This window comes from Equus caballus, chromosome 7 (genome assembly GCF_041296265.1).
Source record: "Equus caballus isolate H_3958 breed thoroughbred chromosome 7, TB-T2T, whole genome shotgun sequence".
Lineage (NCBI taxonomy): Eukaryota > Metazoa > Chordata > Mammalia > Perissodactyla > Equidae > Equus > Equus caballus.
Genome location: NC_091690.1, coordinates 41,607,892 through 41,631,702, shown reverse-complemented (window position 1 = coordinate 41,631,702; position 23,811 = coordinate 41,607,892). Strand labels below are relative to the sequence as shown.

General features: G+C 40.7%; 1 protein-coding gene across 12 annotated transcripts in view; it reads left to right on the top strand.

The window, feature by feature from the left end:
- The window catches only part of OPCML (opioid binding protein/cell adhesion molecule like), a 1,020,600-nt gene that overhangs the window by 641,163 nt on the left and 355,626 nt on the right, over positions 1 to 23,811 (top strand). The window lies entirely within an intron of this gene.

Below are 23,811 nucleotides of genomic sequence, written 5' to 3'. Positions count from 1 at the left end.
CCTTCCTGCCTCAAATTAACAGGCATATACTTGATTATACTTCTTTCCCCTTATTAGAAGATGCTGAAAAGATGATGGCTCAATCCTGTGCTGTCACCTCTTCAGATGCTGCTCACAGGTAGGCAGCTTCCTCAGGCCCACTGCAGGGACGTCACGCAGTTCATGACCTAATCTTTAAATTCCCTCTCGCTTGCTCTGTGTATTTCTATGCTTTCTGAATCTTTGCAGTGGGAAGGCATTAATATAGTACTTGCATAATACAAATTTTGGAAAGTTTGCTGTCTGAAAATAAATTTAATATAGCAGACCTTGATTTGATTATATACAATCAGAAATAAAATTATGCTAATAATACTTTCAAGAGTCTTATATAAAGTAGTCATTAGTCCACTATCACAGCTGTTAGCTCTGCCTCAGCGTTGCCATAGACAGGTGGTTCTTCTCAAATACTATAAATTACCTATAAGCAGGACCTGGCCATTTATTCAGGACAAGTGTCCACACAACATATATTCTTTTAGAGCTTTTCCTTAACTACGGTATGTAATTTTGTAGTCCCCACCATCCCCTGTCCTCTTTACTCTATCCTATTAGTTTTATTTTCTTTATAGAATTTATTGCTATTTAAAATAATGATGCATTTTGTTTGCTTATTGCCTGCTTTGCTTCTCTTGAATGTTAATACCCTGCGGCCAGGGACCATATCCCCAGTGCTGGGCTCATAGTAGGCTTTTAATAAATATTTGTTTATTCATTCAGTAAGTATTTCTAGAGACCTCCCATTTTGCCCAAATATTCTAGGCGTGAAAATACAGGAGTGAATATGATAGATGAATATACAAATTGTAGGGCAAAGTGGACAACATGCAATCAGGTCAATAAAGAAACAAGAAATAAACCAGAGACATATCAAGGAACAACATAAATTCTAAGCACAAAATAAAATAGGGTGATACGACAGTAGCCTCACGCTGAACTTGCATCGCTTCAGCTTCAAACGCTAGGTGGAGGAGGTTGAGCCTTCACAGAAGGCAGAGTGGTGGGGGAGAGCAGAAGAAGGCATGTGTTGGCATGAAGACACAGGTAGCCTCTGATGCTTCAAAGCTCAGAACTTCATCTGCTGGAATGGCCTCTCCTCTCCCTGGAATGCACTTTCCGTCCAGTCTGCCTAATCGATCCCTGTTTCTCCTCAAACCTTAGCTCAGGTGTCATCTCTTCCATGAGGTATTTCCAGTTCCCTCTCCCTGAGGGAAGCTGACCACTGTGCCTTTGAGATATACACCACTATCCCCTTCACTCATTTATATTAGTATCTGTAACTTAACCTTTTTTTTCCTCTCAGTTTGTCACATAGTTTTCATGATCTCCTGTCAGACAAGTCCTTTGAAGGCAAGTCCTATGATTTTTTTCCCCATCATACCTAGAGTTTAGCCTAGACCCCCAACTTTAGGTTCTAGATGCATGGCTAGGTTGGTACTTAGAATAATGGATAAATACCTTAGTGAAGGAAATAGAAGACCACGGAAACACTCTTCCATTCCTGAGATTTCATGGTTCCTATTTAAAAAATTTTCATTTCTCCTTTTCTCCGTCTTACAAATTCTCCTTCCATAACCATTCACTTTATTTCCTTGTGGCTTCTTTTGTATTTGTATGTGTATGATTGGTCCACAGTTTTCGTCATCAGATGACTTCTAAAATCACCTGGAATCTACTTCTGCTTTCTACTGTTTCAGTGTCCCCAGCTCCCAACACACACATGCATGTACCCCTCTGTTCTTTACTCTGGTCTAGATTTTCTTTCCTCGTTGATTTTCCTCCTAGGGCTTGTATAAATTTCAAATCTTATTCAGTCATGTCATGCACGTTCCTGCTTCCAGCTCTGAGTAGTTGAATCTATCTGCCCTTTGATGTCTGTATTAATACAGAACAAATATTAGCAGATAATATATTGGTAGCCAAAAGATGAAAAGAGAACTCATGCTCGTGTAATATTCGTAAAACTCTTGATTTGAAGTGTCATAATCCAGTGAGGCTAAATTTATCCTCAAACAGTTGAAATAACATTGGAGGTTCCCCTAAAAGTTATAATATCTTAATTACGGCCATTAAAATCTCACAGGCACACATCATATACATCTTGAACTTCAGAGTCTTGAAACAGGGATGTTATTTCTCAGAGAATCCTAAGGGGACAGAAGTCACAGTGCTACTAAAGGCTGCTCGTACTCTACAAATAACTCTTGGCAGAACACTCAGTCTAGCCTAACACATAATGCTGGGCAGCCTGAGTATTAGTTCTTCTAACCCTGAGATTCCACATAGTGTTTTGCTTTGTGTATTTTTCATTATCAGGAGAGGCCAACATAATATTTATCTGCGGATTAGACCCATGAATATGGGAGTTAAGGCTTTTAGATATGTCTGCCTAAGTTCCTTATTAAAAAAATGTAGGCCATTAGTATTCCTATGGCTTAATTTTGCATTTTGAAGTACACCCCTTACCAGCCACCCTGGTTCAGGAGCCAGCATGTAGACTCATCTGTGGGCATGTTAGGCCACAGCTGTAGAGAGTGAATTCCTACAACCTTCCACCTCGCAAACAAAGAGGGTAGAGAATATTGGAAAGAATGATGAACATTTGTATGTAGTCAGTGCTTGTCAAAGTCCACCTGGATTTTGATAGGAAAAGAAGAAAAAGAGATAAAGGATAATGTTCTGGATATTTTTAGGATGGGTGTTTTAGTCTATAAGTGGTGTCACCATCGAAGAGAGTGAGCACAGAGAAGGAAGAGGTCTAAGGGGGACAATGATTCCCTTAAACATTGACATATTGCATTTGACTTGCACGCGGCCGTCAAAGGCAAGACGGTGAAAGACGTTTTCTGTGTGTCTAGGTCTCTTCTAGAGTCTGGGGATGGACAAACGAGTAACACACAAGGGTCTCTCATAGCAGGTGGAGATTATAGTCTCTCAGGGGCAGAGATGTATAAACATCCAGCTATAATGCAAACAAGTGCAAACAGAAAGTGCTGCTTGCAATCGAGGCAAAGTAAACTCAGACTAGGAACCTGTCACCAAGGGAGAAATAGACTCCGGTTCCAGATCCCTGTTCTCCATCCATTAGCTATTCAGTAGGCATTATTAAGTGCTTCTTGTGTACACGGTACTCAATTCCTTAGTTATTTAATTATAACATTCCTGAAGTGGAGAATGGCAACTCTTTATACTTTATAACTCATCTGTATTCTTTAAGAATATTTCTACTTCCTTTTGTTCTAATCCCACACTTAACTAGTAGTCTGCTCATCTGCAGCTTGTTCTCCTGAGTAGATTTGCCCAGGGGAAGGGCATGGCCAGTGCATGTGAACTCACCATTTCTCATGCCAGGGAGATTCCTCACTGGTGATGAATAACACTGTCATGCTGGTTTATAAATCAGTCTTCCATCAGTTAGGTGGGCATGAATTAATCCTTCACAGCCTGCTCACCTTTGGTTAAGCTGATGAAATTGATTTTATGATCTTACACAGTGGAGGCCCTGGCTCTGGAAAAGTATTGGCCCCTTGGTTGCCCCCTTCCCAAGGGGACTCTGTCTAAAATGGTTAATTGACCTCTTCTTGTATTATTAACGTCACTGCAGCACATTTCCAACTCCCAATTTATCCTTTTAATATTAATATCATTGTGGTAGTAAGATTTCAAGCTAATAAGGCATTATGAGTTGAATCGTGCCCCTTCAAAAAGATGTTGAAGTCCTAACCACTGTTACATGTGAATGTGACCTGACTTGGAAATAGGGTCTTTGTAGATGTAATCAAGATAAGATAAGGTCATTAGGGTGTGTCCTAATCCAAAATAATTGGCGCCCTTATAAGAAGAGAGAGATTTGCACACAGAAGCTCAGAGAGGAAACACCATGTGAAGACACAGACACAGATGAAAGATGGCAGTGTTAAGATGAAAGAAGAAATGAGAGGTTTGCTGCCACAAGCCAAAGAATGGTTGGGCTACCAGAAGCTGGAAGAGGCAAGAAAAGACCCTCTCTGAAATGCTGCAAAACCTTGATTTCAGGCTTCTAGTCTCCAGAACTGTAAGACAATCAATTTGTATTGTTTTAAGCCCCCCAGTTTACAGCCCTTGGTTACAACAGCCTCAAGAAGCCAACACAGAAGGTTGTGGTTAGCTTTCAAGTTGAACTTAGACTTCAAGCTGGGTTTAGGGTTTCAAGTTGGACTTAGAGTTTTTCCCATGGGTGTCTTCTCAGGAAGGAAAAGGTCAGAGTTGAATCCCAAAGACCCTAAAAGCATTTTGGATCTATCTCCTGTGAGTTTCAATATGTTCTTCTCTTCCTTTGCCCAGTTAGGAAGAAGGCCTATTCCTTATTGATTGGAATATAATCGAACATCAGATAACTTCTCAGAAAAGGGAGCTATGAGCTGGGAATTAATGACCTAAAATGTAAAATAATGATTCATTAAATCTCATAAGCTTTACTCAAGAAGTTATCTGGAAGCACAGCGCCACCAAGTCGAGAGTTACCAACTCTTTTTTGTTCTAAAGTGTTGATTGTGTCAGGATGAATAGGCATTTTTCCTTTACATACTTCATTTCTTTTTCTGATTAGACTCTTTGTCTCCAAATTATAGTTCATCCTAAATACTCTTATAGGGTTGCCTTTCAATATTTGAAAAGTCCTACTCACTGCAAATTGTTAACACCACACCTGATAGGAGTGGGGATGAATCACTGATTCTCAGGTTTTTGTTTGTTTGTTTGCTTTTTAAAGAAAGCATTGCCTCCTTTGAGAGTCTAATTAATGCTGATTAATGAGTGTATATATATGTGTGTTTGGTTTTGTGTGTGTGTGTGTAAGTGAATGTAAGTTGCATACCATTTCAGGAGGCTAATGAATATTGTCTGAAGCCTGTCCATGGTCTATATGGGCAGAATAATTGTCCATAAATGGAGGGTATGTATCCTTGGCTTGGGTAAAGAAATCAGTGAGAAATCATACATTAAACTTTGACGTGGGCTGAGTCTCTCTCAGTTCTCCTGAAGTTTGGGCTTCCAGCTTTAACGAACCTTGGTTTGATCTTCCCTTCCTTTATTTTGGACCGTTCATTCTGGAACTTTAAGTAGCGTGATCTTTTTGTTTTTTTTCATCACAAGCACAAAAAGGTAGGGAATGAACATGCAATTAGATGCTTAATTGCCTTTTGATGAGGCTGAGGGTTGTAGAGTTAGGGCATGTGACTAGGGATTCTCTAGCTACATGAAGCCTGGCAGAAGAAGGCTGTAGTTCAACAGGACTGCCAGATCTCTGGTCGTTCTTTGAGAAGGCATTGCCATGCTGTGAAGGTGGCACAGGAGAGGTAAGCATGGTGGGAAGGACTGCAGGCACTCCTGCTTCTCCCTGAGTGGAGAGTCAGAGGGGACTGGAGACCACGAGATGACAGGGATAAGAAAGGGAGATGAGGAGGACAGACGGGAGGTGCACTGGGAAAGACAAAACAATTGCTATTTAATGGCCATATTTTGTAGGACAGGACAAAAATGAAAACTCCTCAAATGGCAATAAACGTCTTCATTGCCACAAGGTTTGTTCAGGGCTTTCAGTGCATACACAAATTTGACGGCCTACCTTTGAAGTGTTTAAAACTTGAAGGGAGGAAAGTAGAGAGGGAGGAGTTGTGTGGGGGGTTGCGTGGTGAGGAGGGAGAGTCAGGAGAAAGGGTCAAGAGAAAATGACTACAGTGGTCATTTCTGGCCCTATTACCAGTTATGATGGATGGTTTGGAGAGGCAGGAGGCACAGCATCTATTTAAAGATGGCAATTAAGAAAATATGTCTAAGTAGAGAGAAAATGGCAGTTCCGATTCTGGCTGTTGATGTGTGTGATGAAGCAGGACTGATTCACCTACGAACTGACACAGCTGCATTAATGCGGCTGAAAATAGCAGTTCTCGTCTGCCCGTGATGGAGCTGTGGTGGAGAGTGCCTCATCACCTGTGGGCTTATGAATGTAGATTATTCCCCTTTGACTGAAAATCATTTCTCTCTGGTTTCTTCCAACAGTGTTGAATCACTGCCTTCCATTGTCTGTGTAATGAGCATTTAAACACCAATTTGTTGTTTGGAGTTTAGACCTCTGTTCATTGGGTGATAGTGAGGTATATTAACCTTATGCTTTTGAAATTTCCTCTTGTATTTTGTGTGGATCTTTTTTTTCTTTTAATGCCAAGTGTAATTGCTGTGATTTGCCCAATTGCTTTCGATGTACGTGTAGTGAGACAGGTTTATGATACTGGGATATACGAGTCACTGAGCAAAATTAAGCCTTCATTATGTGAGTCCATGACTGTAAGAAAAAAAAAATTGCAGGTGGGAAAAATTTGATTCTGAACTTAAAGAGACCTTGCCTCACACAGACGTAGTCTAAATATATCCTATTGCATCAAAACTATTGAATTTAGTTATGCTTCCTCTGCACTTTCTTTCACCGATACTGCTGAATATCAAGATTGCTGGGTGTAAAGAGATTCATTCCCTTGTAGTTTTAAATTAAAACGTATTTCCATTTTTCACTTAGAAGATAGCACCCGTGTATGTTTCTTGTCCTTAGAAAGGAAAGACACGTGTACAATTTAAGGGAAAAGGTAGAGAGGCAGAATTCATTAGAGAAAAGTAACCCCCTCCCTCTACTCATCATGGGTTATGTTCCACAAATGAATCTTCTTGGAAATCTCTCTGGGTTCCATCCGCAAGCCAGCACCTCCTGGTGGTGTCTGTAATTGGGCATCATGATTTTGGATTCTGATATTCTTTGAGGGAAGAGCATAAATAAAGGGGCCGATGATAAAGTGAGAATTGCAGAAGGGATCCTAGTGAACCAACACTCCAGGATAGAATCTACAAGTGTGGGGAAAGGCTCAAGCTGTGAGCTGGGTAATTAAATAAGACGCCTATTTGGTATTTCACGTTCTTTTCTAGTCCCAATCTTACATGTCAAGGTAGCAGTGGTTCCATTTAACTAGAAGACGTAGTCCAACACAGCTTTATAAATATGTTGAGATGAAATTACAAATCACGTGCTTACCATTGGGGGACGTCTAAAAGCTCAGAGAAGTTTGCATGGTTCAGGTTTGATCCTACGGTAACTGGAAGGAGCACGAGATGTGCAGTAACTTTATGGGCAATTGATGAAAAACATTACACAGGCTGAACTGATGAACAGAGAGGAGGTGCGGTGCATGAGCCAGGATAAATGCAACATATGCATATGAAAATAATACAGATTTGGGAAGAAAGTGATTCAATATGGGTTCCATTCTACTATTGCAAACCAGAGGTTACACATACCCTGACATCTCCAGAGTCATTGAGCTTTGTAAATGTTAATGGAGGATATTTTATTTCTCTACCTATATTGCCTGGACTGAAATCTAGATTATCAATACGGAATTAATATTAGAGTTAATATTAGAGGTGTATTATCAACATACAGTTAATATTAACAGAGGAAGACAGACGGGGATCCAAAATGCAGAGATTGAGACTGTTTCTGAGAAAGACATGAAAAAAATATAGTTTGTGAACTCTAGTCCTAGAATAGGGAGGTTTTCACCTGCTGCCATGAAGGGTGTCGCTGGAGCCCAGTTGGGAGGCTGTTAACGCTGGCCAGCATGCACAGCAGGTTCGGAGGCATGGTCCTATGCCTTCAGATTTCTGATCTTTTTGCTTCTCCTTAGGAGATGAGTCACTAAGGGAGACCAGAGGCCTTTCTTGAATGTTGTCTGCATAGGGCAGCTATTTCTTATTCCAGTTTCCAGTCTTGTGCTTTTTTCTGGACCTACCCTGCTTTTCCATGATTCATTTACTGACTTGTTGAGCAATATTTACTCATTCACTTATTCATAATAACAGCTATCGTTTCCTACACTTCCACCATGTCATTGGACTTTACATATATTATTTCTAACCCTTACTAGATACATAATCTTTGGTAATTTATTCTCTCTTGGCTTCAGTTTCCTCAGCTATCAAAAGAGGTAATAATTGTCTCTGTCTCCCAGGGTTGCTGGGGGAGGATTAAATGAGTTAATCCATATGAGGTATTTACACATGAAAAGCACCCAGTGTATCCTAGCTGCTATTATTTTAAAGTCAAATTTCCTTTTGAGTTGGCTCACTGTAATCACCACTGGGGGCTAATTTGGCCCCTCCAGAGATGCCAAATTATACCTAGGCTAGCAGGAGCAGGTATAGCTTGACCTGATTCTTCTCATACTGGAACGAATAATATCTTAACTAAAACCTTCTGATGAAAGTAGGAGAGTTTTGAAGTTAGAGTAATCTGGATTTTTAATGTCAATTATTCCAATTCCTCACTATGCTGTTGGGAAGCAACAGATTAAACTACATTTAACAACATAAACAACATCATTTAAATGTTATTTAAGATCCCTATGCCTCTGTTCCCCTTCCTTTCAAAGGAGGGTTCTCTTCACAGTGCTGCTTTATGGAGACAACAAGGCCACTACTCTGTCCAGCGCCTGGCCCGGTGTCCAGCACATGGTGGGCCACTGAAATCTAGTTCCCTGCCCAGTACCGCCTGCCTACTTGGTCATTTATTAGGAAACTCATTGAGCACTCTGTCATTTATGAATAATAAATAGCCAGATCTTCTAGATAACTTCAGAGTGAGCACTGTCTTTCTTTGGTGCAAGACAGAATTTTTACAACCAAGATGTTACATCCAAAAGTTTACCATTTTCACATGACATGAGGGCAAAAATGGTAAACAATAGAAAAATTTTACTTTTTCTTTCTATTGGTAAACAATAGGATAGTTTTTTCTTGTTTGTGAAACTTGTTTTTTGTTAAATAATAGATTTTAATTTTAGAGCGGTTTTAGGTTCACAGAAAAATGAAGTGGAAAGTACAGAGTTCCCACATATGCCCACCCTCTCCACACGCCTTCTATTGCATTAACATCTCGCGTTAGTGTAGTACATTTGTTACCATCTGTGAACTAGCATTGACACATCATTATTATCCAAGGTCCATAGTAGACATGAGGGTTCACTCCATGTGCTGTACATTCCATGGATTTTTACAAATGCATAATGACATGTGACATGTGTTCACCATTACAGTATCATACAGAGTAGTTTCATTGTCCTAACAACCTTCTGTGCGCCACCTAGTCATCCCTCCCTCCCCCAGCCTCTGGCGATTGCTGATCTTTTACTGTTTCCACAGTTTTGCCTTTTCCAGAATGTCTTATAGCTGAAACTGTCCAGCATGTAGCCTTTTCAGATGAGGCGTGATAGCTCTTTTTTTGGGGGGGGAGGTGAATGATAGTCCATTTTATGTAGATATCAGTTTATCCATTCATCTATTGAAGAACATTTGATTGCTTCCAAGTTTTGACAATTATAAATAAAGTTGCTATAAATATTTGTGGGCGGGTTTTGTGTAGACATAATTTTTCAACTCATTTGGGTAAGTCCCAAGGAACACAATTGCTGGATCATCTGGTGAGAGTTAGTTTTGTAAAAGGTTGCCAAACTGTCTTCCAAAGTGGCTGGACCATTTTCATTCCCACCAGCAATAAATATGAGTTCCTGTTGCTCCACGTCCTCATCAGCATTTGGTGGTGTCAGTGTTCTAGATTTTAGCCACTCTAATAGCTGTGCAGTGATATCTAATCTTAATTTGCAATTCCCTAATGAGGAATGATGTTGAACATCTTTTCATATTCTTATTACCATCTATACATCATATTTGGTGAGCTGTCTGATCTTTAGCCCATTTTTAACTGGGTTGTTATCTTCTTGTTTTGGGGTTTTAAGAGTTCTTTCTATAGTTTGGAAAGCAATCCTTTATTATATATGTCTTTTGCAAATGTTTTCTCCCAGTCTGTGGCTTGTCTTCTCATTCTCTTGATTGGTCATGGAACTTTAAAATGTAATTTTCTGTCCTTAAAAAAACCCCACAAGTATAACAAGAAAACTTTTTATCTTAAATCAAATAACAAAATGTTAGGAAGAACCTGATGCTGCATTGGTCAGTATTTGGAGACGTGCTGGCTATTCCTCTGTCATTTTTCCTTTCTTAGTTCCTGTCTTTTTGCCTGTATCTCTTTCTAGGAGCTCTGGCTTCAAGAGTGTGATTCCTGGTAAAGGCTATTTATAGTCACTACAAGTATTCAGACAAGTCCTCTTTGTGTGTGTTCATACAGGTGGATCTTGTCCCACCTTACCTCTTATTAGAGAAAGAATCACGACTAATACCACCTTTCCTATGGCTATGTACTTTCTTGTCTATTACCAAGCCTCAGAAAAATAAGATTGAATAAGAGAAATTCTGTGAGAATAATGCAGTCAGAAGTAAGTCAAGAGAACTATTTTTTTAATCAAACAAGTGGACGATTCATAATGAAAATAGTGGAGGCTGTTTTTGGAAGTGCTCTGACCATGCTGTATAAACTAGGCTTTTCTGCTCTCTGGAGTAATCTTGGGACAAAGAGAAAGGGAAAAGGACAGATCAGGTGGCTATTGGATGTGTCTGCAAAGGCAAACGCAGATGTCCTTTGCATTCTCCCCATTCTGCATTTTTCTTTGCTGTTGCCATTCACTGAGGGTTCTTTCACTACCTGTGTTCAAAGGAAACTGTCACCATTCAGCTCAGTGGCAGACTGAAAGTTCAGAGGATAAGACACCCTTCTGGCATGAAGTGACCTGTGAAATGTGTTTGAAAATAAAGTTGTTTATGACAATTGTCCTCAAAAACTTACTCTTTCAAGTGCATTTTTTGTAGTTTCCAGGCCAGAAAGAGATTGCCTTGGATTGAAATTTCAGATGGTTGGCTGACTGTGTGACAGACAAGCAAGCATATTTAACTATGTATAATCACACACAGAAGCACACCTGTGTGTCTAATTACCTGTCTGTAAACTGCATTCACCCGCACTATTCCTGGAGACAGGCAGGCTGGACATTCCCCACGTCTGCTGCAGACACACAGTCCCCACGTCTCTGCGCCTGGATGTTGTGGAGACTGCCCTTCTGAGAGGATGAAAAAAAAAAAAGCCCAAATCAAAAACAAACAAAGAAAAACACCCTGAGTGCTTCAGCAGTTAGTGGCTTCAGATATGGACAAAGAAGGAAAAAAATAACCCAAACAGGAACAGCAAGAAAATTCACTGGGGCAGATGACCCCATCTGCCCCCAGGCACATTCCTTTGCTTTGGGCCACCATCCTGGCCCAAAGGTGTATTCCCTTCTCTGCCTGAACTTTCTCCTTCACTCTGTTAAACGAGCAGAAATTCTACCAATTAGTAATGCATTTAGGTTAATAAGCTTCCTCTGGGAGGCTAAAGGGCTTGGAGTCATTCACACATGGGTGTAAATTTGTTTAATTAGAGTTGGTTTTTTCCACCCCTCTTTCCAAATGGCAAGTGGAAATCATCCACCTGAGGAAAGAAGAAAGGAGCTGCCATGTATGGAGAGCCTAATTTGTGCCAGGCCTGCCCACTCTATACACTTTATCTCATTAACCTTCACAATAGTTTTTCAAAGTAGGTATTATTCCATTTTACTGTTGAGAAAACAGAGGCATGGATGGGTTTAAAATCTTGTCCAGTGACACCTGTGAAACAGAGGAGGCGGAATTTAAACCAGGTCTGTCCTGGTCGTGAGTGGGAGCTTTGATGGAGGGCAAGATGGAGGAGGTGGTTTTGAAATACTTGGGGTGGGCAGAGTTGAGGTTTGGGCTATGGACATCCTTAGATCGCTGGGTATCTAGAGGCCCATATGGAATTGTAAAGTTAGATTCTAAGTAATCCATTCATTCATTTAATAAATCAATTTGTTTTAAGTTAGGCTACACAACAGGTACTTTCAGAATTTGAGGGGATGTGGAGATGGACAGAGCAGGCAGGTGACTATTGTCATGGGGCTCATGGTCTGATAAGGGAAGATAGATAGTAACCCAGTGCATAAATAATTTAAAAGGTAATATCAAATAATGGTAAAGGCAGTGGAGAATGGAAAAAAATAGCAATGTGGTAGAGATTAATGGAGGTAGGATGAATTGCTCCTGTAGGTTGTGTATCAGAGGAGACCTCTCTTGGACTTGAAAGCAGAAGCATCTTCCTAAGCAAAGATCCACAGGAAGGGCCTCACAGACATGGGGAAGAGAAGATGAACCAGCCTTCGGCAGGCCAGAACACTGAGGCCAGAGTGAGGACGGCACAGGGAGTAGCGTGAAAGTGGAATGAGAGGGAGGCTGGCAAATGTAGAGAGTGTTTGATTTTGTGGTTTTTTTCCTAACTGAAGTTTAAAGCCATTGGAAGATTTTTCTGAAGGGGAACGCTCTCTGATTTTCTGATTAGAAAGGTCAGGCTGGGTGGGGAATGTACGTATGGAGGAGAGTGGAAGCAGTGTGACTGATTATACCACTCCAGAGTCCAGGTGAGAACTAAGATTGACTTGGCCTGGGACAGCAGCAAACGAGGAGAGAAGTGGGCAGATTCTAGATACACGTTGGAATGAGAGTGACAGAGGCAGCTGATGGATTGGATGTGACAAAAAAAGGGAAATCAAGGGGGAAGATTGGGTTTTTACCTGGAACAGCTACGTGAGTGGTAGTTGCATTCAGTGAGAGAATGAAAGCCAGAGGAGGACTAGTTACTTTTGGAGGGGGAGTGGGTGCTGGTGCAGAAAGCTAGATTTAGATAAAACTGGTGATTCCTATTAGACCTACAAATGGGGAGGTCCAGTAAGAAGTGGCATTCAGTGCTGAAATGTAAGTTGGGCAGTCCCCAGCATACAAAACTTTTCCTAAGAGTACTGATGAGGTCAATGAGGGAATAATGGAGGTAGAAAAGAGCTTCAGGACTTAATTCTAAGACACGCCAACAATTAGTTGTCCAACGAAAGGGGAGCGTCAGCAAAGGACACAGAGTAGGAACAGTCAGTGAGCTAGAAGAGAGTGAGTGTTACAGGAAGCACTGGCTGTTTTTCAAGAAGAAGAGAATGGCCTTGGTTGGAATGCTGCCAGCCTCTCATGGAACAAACAGTTGCAACAACATGGAGGTAGTTGGTGACCTTGAGCAATGTCAGAGGAGTGGTAGAGATGAAAGTCTGATGGGATGTGTTCACGAGAGAATGGATTGAGACTAAGTGGAGACACAGAGCGTATTAAATTCTTTTGTGATGTTCTGATGTGTCACAAAACAAAGAGAGGAGGTGATAACAGAGAGAGCTGAGTTAAAGGGAAAGCCTCTGTTTGTTTTTTTGCTTTCTTTATAAGGGGAGACATTCTAGATAATGTTTGGATGCTGATAGGAGTGATCCAGGAGAGAAGCATATATTGATGATGTAGAAGCGAGGCAATGACCGCAGTCACGAAGTCCTTGACCAGGGAAGCAAGAGTGCTGGCATCTAGGGAATGGGGGAAGTGATGGGCACTGATGGCAGCTGAGACACATCATCTCTTTTAACAAGTAGGGGGAAGAGAGTTCGAGGACAGGTGCTCACATTTTTGTAAATATGCCGATGGGAAGAAAAGATTGCTCCCCGTGTGAGTGCTTCTGTGTTCTCCAGAGCTTATGGAGCGAGGTTCTACTGGGAGGGGAGAGATGGTAGTGTGCATGAAGGTTCCAGGAAGCTCGGAGAAGAAATGGTGTGGAAACAGGGTGAGCAAGGAGCAAACCTGCTGGGGAAGAGCAGTGGGATGACTGGGCGGTGGTGGGTACCCAAGAAAATCCTGAAATTAAGATGGAGTTTTCTCTTGAGATAATTGACAAGTCATTTAATCTATGAAGAGATACATTCCGAGATTAAAAACGGAAAATTTACATACATTGTGGTATAATAACAATGAATATTCATTAAGTGAACTTGGCATGCATTGTTTCATTTAATCCTTACAACTTCATGAGATCTATACTGTTACAGTCTTCATTTGCAAATGAGGTAATTGAGGCTTGGAGAAGTGAAGTGAGCTGCGGAAGGTCCCACAGCTAGGAACTTAGGCAGGCAGGGTAGAAACCAGTCTGCTTAGTGACACTCGAGACCTCGCGCCTCCATGCTCAGCTGCTTCCTGAAAACACGGTTGGGCTGTTCCTGGGCGAGGCCTGCCGTGGGTGGGAACATATACAGATAGTACCTTTATGTTGTTCAGAATCTCAGCTGTGAACCACAGCAGCATTAGGGAAAGAGAAGGACCTGGTTTGGGTGTTTGTCTATTTCCCTCTGCCGTCAGTGATCTGGGACTTGGGGTCACCAGGAAAGGGGAGGAGGCTGACAGGGCCATTGGAGCTGCTTTTGTGTGGGACAGCACACACACACACACACCCCCACTGGGGAAATTTAGGAGTACCAATGACCCTGGCAGGTGGAGCCAGGGGCCCCGGTGGGTGCTGCCTGAGACCATGGAGGGCCAAGGGATCCTCAGCTGCTGTGCAGCTCTGAACTGGCTCTCCCGATCTCCCACTGCAGAGAAGGCGCCTCTGCATACCATCTGTGTGTGTTAGCTCTAGTGGAGGCCCAGGGAGTCACACAAAATACTATCACGGGGTCTCTAATCATGCCCTGAGCCAGGCCTGCTGGCTTGAGGATAGAAAGTAAGCAGGGAAAGGTGAATAAGAGACAAGTCTCCATTTGTTTACTCTGCGTTCTAATAATTGGCTGATTATGTTCCATTTTTATTTGGTTTCACTGGCAATCAGGTAGAGCGCTGTAATATTCACTCACACCTTGTAATTACCATTAATTTCTTCCCTTTTCTCTGCACAGTCAGGATGAAGTTGGCAGAGAAGCCATAGGAGGTTGAATCAGACTGAAGTTAGATGCATATGCATGAGACAGGACCAGCTAAAGCTCTGAGGAGATGTTCGGTGGGGAGGGGTGGGAGGGAAGGGAAGGAAGAAGGCTGAAAGATGGAAAGAGAGGGAAAAAAATACCTTGAATTGGAGACAAAGGCAAATGGAGGAAAGTGTTGAAGTCAGCACAACAGCCTTGCTTGCTTAATTACCATAATGATGTAAAATAGCCCAATCAGCAATCTGGGGCTAATCTTTCATGTATTACAGGTCTCTTCTTCGTACAGCTTCACAGCTTAAATGCATTTTTAATGAAGATATTCCAGGCAAGCAGATAATTTCCCCGTCTTTACAGAAGGGAATCAGAGCGCGTTAAACGGGCTGTTCCTCTTGCCTGTAGCGGTCCAAAGTTCTTGCTCTATCTGGCGCATGGGAAGCTGCTCGTCTTCCAGAACGAGTCGCTCTGCCCTCCCACCCCTCCTTCCAGAGGCAGCTGGGGAATGCACGGATAGAACTGACGTCCAGGGAGAGCTGTGGCTGGTCCCCAGGGCCTCCGCTCTGTCTTGCCTGGTGCCTAAGGGACGTCTGGATCTCCTCACTCGGGATGAGAGAGAAACGACTCCAGGGACATTGCCAGCTCCACGCCGGCTCCACGCTATCTCAGCTAGCAGAAGCTCAGCCCATCTTGCCTGTGTTATGCTAACAGTCTAGATACCACTGGAAATCATTCGAACGTGAGGCTTGGCCTGAAAAATGTGTCTGCAGCACTTCCTTGTGACTCTGATATTTTTGCACGTCAGTCCTTGGGCAAAAGAGCCATCCAAGGTGGAAGCTCTGACCCCACTTCCAGCAAGGACAGTTGGGTCCCAGCATCCAGGCACTCCTTGTTCATAATGAGTTTAAGTGATGTGCCAATTAGATTGATTCGACAAGTGTAGGCCTTTTGTTCAACGTTTAATGCTGTTTGGTCTGGAAACCTGAAATGGCTGCCTGAACATACATGCTTGGTGTCTGTAATAGGGCCCTCAGGAGGACAAGGTTGGGGGAGGTGGTGAGGGGAAAGAAAATACCAGCTACAAACTGTGATGTCTTGGTAAGGCAAGGATAGGCTAAAATGATCTCTTACTTTATAATTTTGAGAAATTTTAATTGTCCTATTGCTAGCATTTCCTCCTGTCACCAAACTGCCCGAGATACAACTTTAACTGTTTAGGTGCGTATAGTGAATTCAGCTGAGTTTCTGGAAACCCTGCCCCCTGCCCCCATATCCTGTTAAACTCCCTGTTTTCCACTGGTGCACATCTTCTCGGTGAATTAGTGTAGGGCGAAGGGGGAAGTAGCAGTAGACGGGATATTTCCAAAAGCAGATTATGTCTGTCTATCTATTTTTCTTTAATGTCTTTTGCTTCCTTGAAGTGGGAGCTTGAATGTCTATCTAGGTATTTGTAAGGCTCTGGGTGACCTAATTAGATTCACCTCCAAATATCTACCTGTAGAATAAGAAACACCACTTTGTTTCCTACTTTTGTGGTTTGCAGAGTGATGACAAAGTAGGTAGTAAGAACCAACAGTAATAGGGTTATCAGGTCCTGCTTGTGGAAGTAGGGTCCTTTCTAACTGGAAGTCAATGGTCCTACTGTTATTGGCCTCTAAGAACTCAAGGTGGCAGGAAAACCACTCATACTCCACACTCCGTTTTCTTTATTTCTCCCTTTGTTTGATTCATCTATCTATTCATTCAAATTTTACTGTGTGTGTGCTGTGTGTAAGACCCTCTGACATTTCCAGAGTGGGAATGCAAACGGGGAAAGCACTGGAAAGAGAGGAGGAATATAAACATTTGGAGCCACCTCCAGACTCTGAAGACTGTAGGTCAACACCCGTCCTTAGAGGAAGTGTGGTCGTGTTATTCGTGCAGACCATTAGAGCAGCGCAGCGGCCCCCAGCTACCACAGGCTTTCTCATGTGAGTTGTTTGTTGACGATCTGGAAAAAAAAAGTGTGCTTAAAATGACTTATTGATGACGTCTCATTATATTTCTTGAGGAAACTGTAGATAATTAAAAGAACAGAAGTAAAACTCACTCATCTTACAACTAAACGGTGGTACCCTAAGTACAAACATGCATGTGTATCGTGTGGGAGAATATTGTACAGCTCTTTGTAACTGCTTTCTCACTCTATAAAACATGTCCATTTTTGTGTCATTTAAATCCACTTCTACCATGTAATTTGCAATTGTTGCACAGTAGTTCACTATATGGTTATATTGTATTTCTTTTAATTCCTGAGTAGTATTTTTTACTCTTATAAACAAGAAATATCATTATAGCTAACATCAAACCACACTTCCCATGTTCAAAAAGACTGCTCAATGCATAAATAGCTAAAATGTACATTTGTACTGAAAATTTTAGAATTTTTTTCAAATGTATATTTAAGGCTTGCTTATTGATTTAGTTATTCTACTAATATTGATTTTGTACCTAGCACTGTCCCATGGTCCTGGGAATGTCATGCAGAAGCAGAGTGACCAAGCTCCTGTTCCCTCACAGCTACTGTTCTCTAAATCACTCAATACCTTCATTTTGTCCAAATATAACTTTCTCATTACTTTCCATTTCCTCTAAAGGATAAAACTTTCCAAGGTTCATCTGAAATATATCATATGGACCTCTTGTAGTGAATCTTCAAGTAAATGTCTTTACTGTTTTTATCATTCCATAGTACCTCTGCCTCTCTCTCTCTTTAAACACCCATCATGCTTATAATTCCTTTTATAATGCCTGTTCCCCACTTGAGGTCAGGGACCTGCCTATCTTTTTCACCCGTGTCTTTTTAGTGCTTTACGTAGTGTCTGGCACATTATAGGCACCTGGTAAATATTTGTTGAATTAATAGGTAAATGAATGAACCAGTGCTGCTTTGCCATTCCTTTTAGCAAAATATCATACACATCTGTACCAATGTGGGTTACTTTAGTCACCATCCATAAAGCCATCACTTCTCCTTTTATTTTCTCTCCTAGAATTTCCATTGCCTTGCTCTCCTTCATTCCCTTAGGGACCCTTTTCCTCCTCTAACTAAGCACATCAGAACTTTTTGTTTTGTTTTATTTTACTTTGATGTTTTATTTTACTTTAATAGGCAGTAGATAAAAATTCCAAAGGAATATAATGAAAATACTAAAAAGATTCTCTGCCATCTCTCTCTTTTAGCAACCCAGCTCCTGGTGACAAACTATATTTCTAGTTTTTGATCTGGTATATCATTCAGGGATATTTCAGTCATAGAAGAAAATATGTCTTTCTCCTTTTTTGCCCAAGTGGTAGCGTATGTATAACACTATACTATTCTTTCTTATCAGCCCTTCAATTTAGATATATTCTATTGCCTTATCTTCCAGGTTGCTAATTCTGTGTCAGTCACTATTAAATTCATCTTTTGGGTTAATGATTTCATATATTCTATTTTTCAGTTCTAGAATTATTCAAATCTATCAGAAATATATATCCATCCTCTATTTTCATTACTATATTAATCATAGTTATTTAAAGTCTTTGCTAACTCCAATATAAGTATCATCTGTAGGTCTGCTTCTATGTCTTTTTTTCTCTATTGATTATGAGTCATATATTCTTGCCTCTGGTGATTTTGTGTTGAATAGCAGACATTGATTATAGAGCAACCATAGAGGCTGCAGATGTTATTTTCCTCCAGAGAAGTTTCCCATTCCCTCTGTTGTGCACAAAATATCTGGCATAAAAAATTACTAGATATATTAAAAGGCAGAGAAATATGACTGATAACCAGGAGCAAATAAGATAATAGAAATAGACCTATGTATGATCCCTATATTGAGTTGAGTAGACAAGGACTTTAAAATAACTATGAGTAAGATTTGTATTAATCAGGATTCTTCGGAGAAACAGAAACAATATGATATATATATAGAGGAGGGGGGGCGAGAAAGAGAGGGAAAGAGAGACATATTTTAAGATATTGGCTCACATGATTGTAGAGGCTGGCCTGTCTGAACTCTGCAGCATGGGGCAACAGACTGGACAACCAGGAAAGAGCCAATGTTGCAATTCAAGTCTCAAGGCCATCTGCTGCAGAATTTCCTCTGGAGGCCAGTCTTTTGTTCTATTCAGGCCTTCAACTGATTGGATGAGGCCCACCTACATGAAGCAGGGCAGTCTGCTTTACTCAAAGTCCACCAATTTTAATGTTAATCTCCTCCATGAAACACTCTCACAGAAACATTCAGAATAATGTCTGACGAAATATCTGGGCACTGTGGCCTAGCCCAGTTGACCATAAAATTAATCATCACAACGTGTCTAAGAAAGAGAAAAAAAGATAGGCATAATAGATGAAAGGATGGAGAATTTCCACAGAAAATTAAAATCTATAATATGAAATAGGGACCTCCTGGGGGATCTTTTCTTCATAAGCACCACAAGATTGTGTGTAATTTCGTTTAGTCTTAAAGAAGTTTTTGACCTAGCTCCCCAGCTTCCTGTGCAGTCCCACGACTTAGTAAATATCTCATAGTGAAAACTAGCCATGCCTTTGAGGTGCCTCAAATTTTCGGTTTGCCACTGCAGCCTCTGCTGATAAAATCTTTGTTGCTTCTCTTTTCCCACATGGAGTTCTTCTGCCTGAGCCAAGTCCAGTGTCCAGCCTAAGTTGCAGGTGGGGGGCGGTGAGGAGAGAGAAGCTGATGATCACCTGGATGCTTCTTCCTTCTCTGAAATTGAGCTTTTCCAGTCTTTATGTCTGCAGCTCTCTGATTACCTTTAAAAATGTTATTAATGTAATTTATATAGCTTTTAGAATTGTATTAGGAAGAATATTAATCTGTTATAACTACTATTGCACCTGGGAACAGAATTTTCTATGTATATTTTATTCATCTAATTCAATAATTCTTTTTTTTTTTGAGGAAGATTAGCCCTGAGCTAACATCTGCTGCCAATCCTCCTCTTTTTGCTGAGTAAGACTGGCCCTGAGCTAACATCCATGCCCATCTTCCTCTACTTTATATGTGGGACGCCTGCCACAGCATGGCTTGCCAAGTGGTGCATAGGTCCACACCTGGGGTCCGAACCTGTGAACCCCGGGCTGCCGAAGCAGAATGTGCGAACTTAACCACTGCACCACCAAGCCGACCCCTCAATGATTCTTAACTATGACTACTTATCAAAACCATGTATACGAAACACATAAAAACATGCAATATTCAGGTCACATAACAAATCCACGCCAGTCAGAATCCCCAGGTTGCCTGATCAATGACTTACTATTTCCAACTTTTTTCTCTGTATGCATCCATTTCATGTATAAATTCATGACCTATCTTACTTACTCCTCTCTCCCTACATCTGTGTCCTTCATGCTGCTCTAGCAACAAAGGAAGGAGCCAAAATTTATTTATTGTTGGATTTCACCCATGCTCTATGTTCCCCACAATTTTCATGCACGAATCAATGCTTTCTCATTCCAACTCTGGCTCTGATTCTTGATTCTGTCTTTTCCCTTGTCCATTTATCTAACAAACAATTATTGAATGCTTCTTACCAATGTGCTTGACAATAGATTTAATGGAATAAAATAATAGTGAGACACATAACTCTGTCTAGCCAGGGAGATGGCTGTTTAACAAGTGATCGCAAAGAGGAATGTTAAAACTATGAGTTGTGTATCTGTTAATAGCTGGGCCCTGGACCCTCTTCTAGCTCTCAGCATGGCCTGTCGCTGTGAGTGGGGCTTCAACACTCAGGAAACGTCTGTTCTCAGGTCTGTGGGCAGTCTGTCCAGGTTTATACTTTCTTAATACAAATGCCTTGTCTACCTCCTCTTCTCTCTGACGTTACTTTAGAACGAGTTCTACACTCGGACTGCCATATTGTGGTCACTATAACATCTTGTGATTCTCCAATTATTTTAGTTTATCTCTTTACACTAAAGTTTGAAGGTTATTTTGCATATTACAAATATTTCTTGTGTTGATATATAGACTTCTGTAGCCATTAGTATTTTCTCCTGGTAATTACTAGGCACTTCCTCCATTACAATTTTTTTTTTATTAGATTGCACTTATTATCTTCTAAAAATATAGCTTTATCTTATTTTCCCCTTTTTTGCCCCTGAAATTTAAATTCATAGCCCTCCTGGTAAAGCTGAGTTGTCTACTGCCAAATTCATTATTTTATTTCAGGGAATTAGGAGACGTTCTTTGCCCTTGTCATGGGGTCACCTCTGTGATAGCATAGCCATCTTTCCAGAAAAGTAAACCTTATTTTCCTTTAGTACCATCCACCTAGCCAGCTTTCTGCTTCGCAAATCCCGATTTCTTTTCCAAAGACAAAAAGAAAAAAAGAGAGATGTAAACACCACCTGTGGCCCGCGTCCTTCAGTTTCCTACCTAGGACTACAGGGTCAATAGAGATGCAAAGCAGATTTCTTTGGAACTCTACTTTAATAAAATTGTATATACTATCCTCCACTGGCTCAGTGGATTTGAGTATTAAATAAACATTCTTCTTTCATAGCAAGTTGTCTTCAAAAGCAAAGCAATATTCCAGCCCCACCCCTCTCCAATCTGAAACTCCCATTGTATGATGACATGATATTTTTTCTTTAAGATTGAATATGAAGGCCTCAACCATCACATCAAGCCACAGATCAATCATAGCCACCACACAGAGAAAATTACCATTTAGCAACATTCATCATCTTTACAAGTGCTACCCACGTCTAATACCACCTGAGCCAGCATCCGTTGTTGTTGCTTACTCCTTTCTTCAGTGAGTCTGCAAGTCAACTAAAGGGTCTTATCGAATTTACTGGGAGAGGACAGGAGGACAGAAATGTTTTTATGAGGGGAAAATGTTTCTTTCCAATCCCAGAGTCTCTTGATGCCAGCTCCCTACTCACCTGTGATTTTTTATGACATCAATAAAGAACTGAAGTCTCTTTGTTTATTTGTTGACACTACACCTCTCTCCCCCTTGTCCCACAGATTTTGAAAAAGAGGGCTATAGATATGGAGAGAGGAGATTATTATCTGTAGCCTAGGATGAAGAAAAATGCTGGCTGCATATCTGTGTTATATCTGGGTCATGGAAATGTTATAATGTGATCCCACAATAGACCAACAAATTACTCAAGCCTCTTGAACTTGCTTTGTGATTGTCAGGTTTCTTCATCTCCTATGAGTAGTAGCCTTGGTCCCTGAGTATCCAAATATCAGGTATTTCTTTTTACTATAAACAAGAAGTCTTATGTTCAGTTGGAGGTACATGATATATCTTTTGTTTGAAAGCTCAGCCATGAGAACTGAATGAGAAATAAATAGAATGCACAGTCACTAAATAGATATCAAATTGGAAGTACATGAATAAATAGGAAAAGCACTTGTGATATTCTAGAGAAAGGTCAGCGGACGATGGCTCATGGGCCAAACCCAGCTTACTCCTTGTTTTTGTATCACCCGCAAGCTAAGAATAGTTTGTACATTTTTAATGATTGAAAAAAATCAAAGGAAGAGTAGTATTTCCTAATACATGAAACAAAGTCCAATGTCTGTAAATAAAATTTGATTGGTATACACTCATTTACATATTGTCTATGGATGCTTTCAAAATGGTAGAATTGAATATTTGCAACAGAGACCGTATGGCCTGCAAAGCCTAAAGATTTACTATATGACCTTTTACATAAATAGTTTGCTAAGCTCTGTTCTAGAGCAGAACTGACTTAGGAGAGATGGCTTGTCTATGATCACATTAAATCACAGTACCATGGCAATTGGAGTCAATACCATCCCACACGATTTCTCATGATGATGCTTAGAAACCCTTTGCATCTTTAGTGCAATCCCTCTCCCGTTTGACAGAACAGCTATCCCAAACCTTTTCATTTTCATTTTCCTCCCTTGCTACCCTTAACATTCTCACCAGCTGACCTCGTTTTCTCCTTCTCTTTGAGGAAAATTAGGCCATCAAATGTGAACTGCCTCAAGCTGATGCTTCCTCTCCCTCTTTTATTTGCACGTAGTACCATATTGTCTCTCTTCTGTGTCTCATATTAGCATTTAAGACATAACTCTCTATCTGCATCTACTTCTTTCTCCTCCAGGATTTTATTCCATCAAATATTCTTTTCCTCCTCTAGATAGTCACCTTCAGCTGGCTTTCTATGTCACAACATATAAATATTATTTTTTTAAACAATTCAAAGAGTAAGAATTTTAAAAATTATTTCAAACCCATGTCTTTCTATAGCCACCATCCTCTCCTTCATTCTCCTCACAACTAACCTGCTTGAAAGAATACACTTAATTCCCTCTTCTTAACCATCTCCTTCACTTCTCAATCCACAGAAATCTTATAGAGGCATGAAAAAGTGTCAGATATTGGAGGGAAAAGAGTCTAAGGTGGGAGTGGGGAGGCAGGGTCAAAAAGACCTTAAATTCCATTGCTAAGGACTTTGAACTTGGTCCTAAGAATGAAGGCAGTCATTGAAAGATTTCAACCTTTGTCTCTCCTCTGTTCTTTTTTCTGATGCATTATGTGTTTGTATAGCCCCATCACATCCTTACATACTTCATAAGAAGTCCTTGCTGTCTGAATTATAATAGAGGATCCTGCAATAGGATCAATAGGTGGACCAATAGGTCAAGATGATGAGCCTGTATTCTAGAAAGTCTTGAAAATCCTGGTGAGTCATCAAAAGGAGAGACATAATCTGATAGATGTCATAGAAAACTAACTCACAAAAGAATGAGGAATGAATTTAATTTGGTGAACCTGGAAGCAAAGAGTTAGGAAACTATTAATCTGGTCCAGGTAGGTGATAGTGCTGGCTTGGGCTATAGGCTTCAACTTATAGCAGAGGGTTTTATGAGGGTCACTAAAATCAGGTAAGAAATGGAACTGAGCACTTTGGGGAAAGATGCTTTTTAAGTTCACA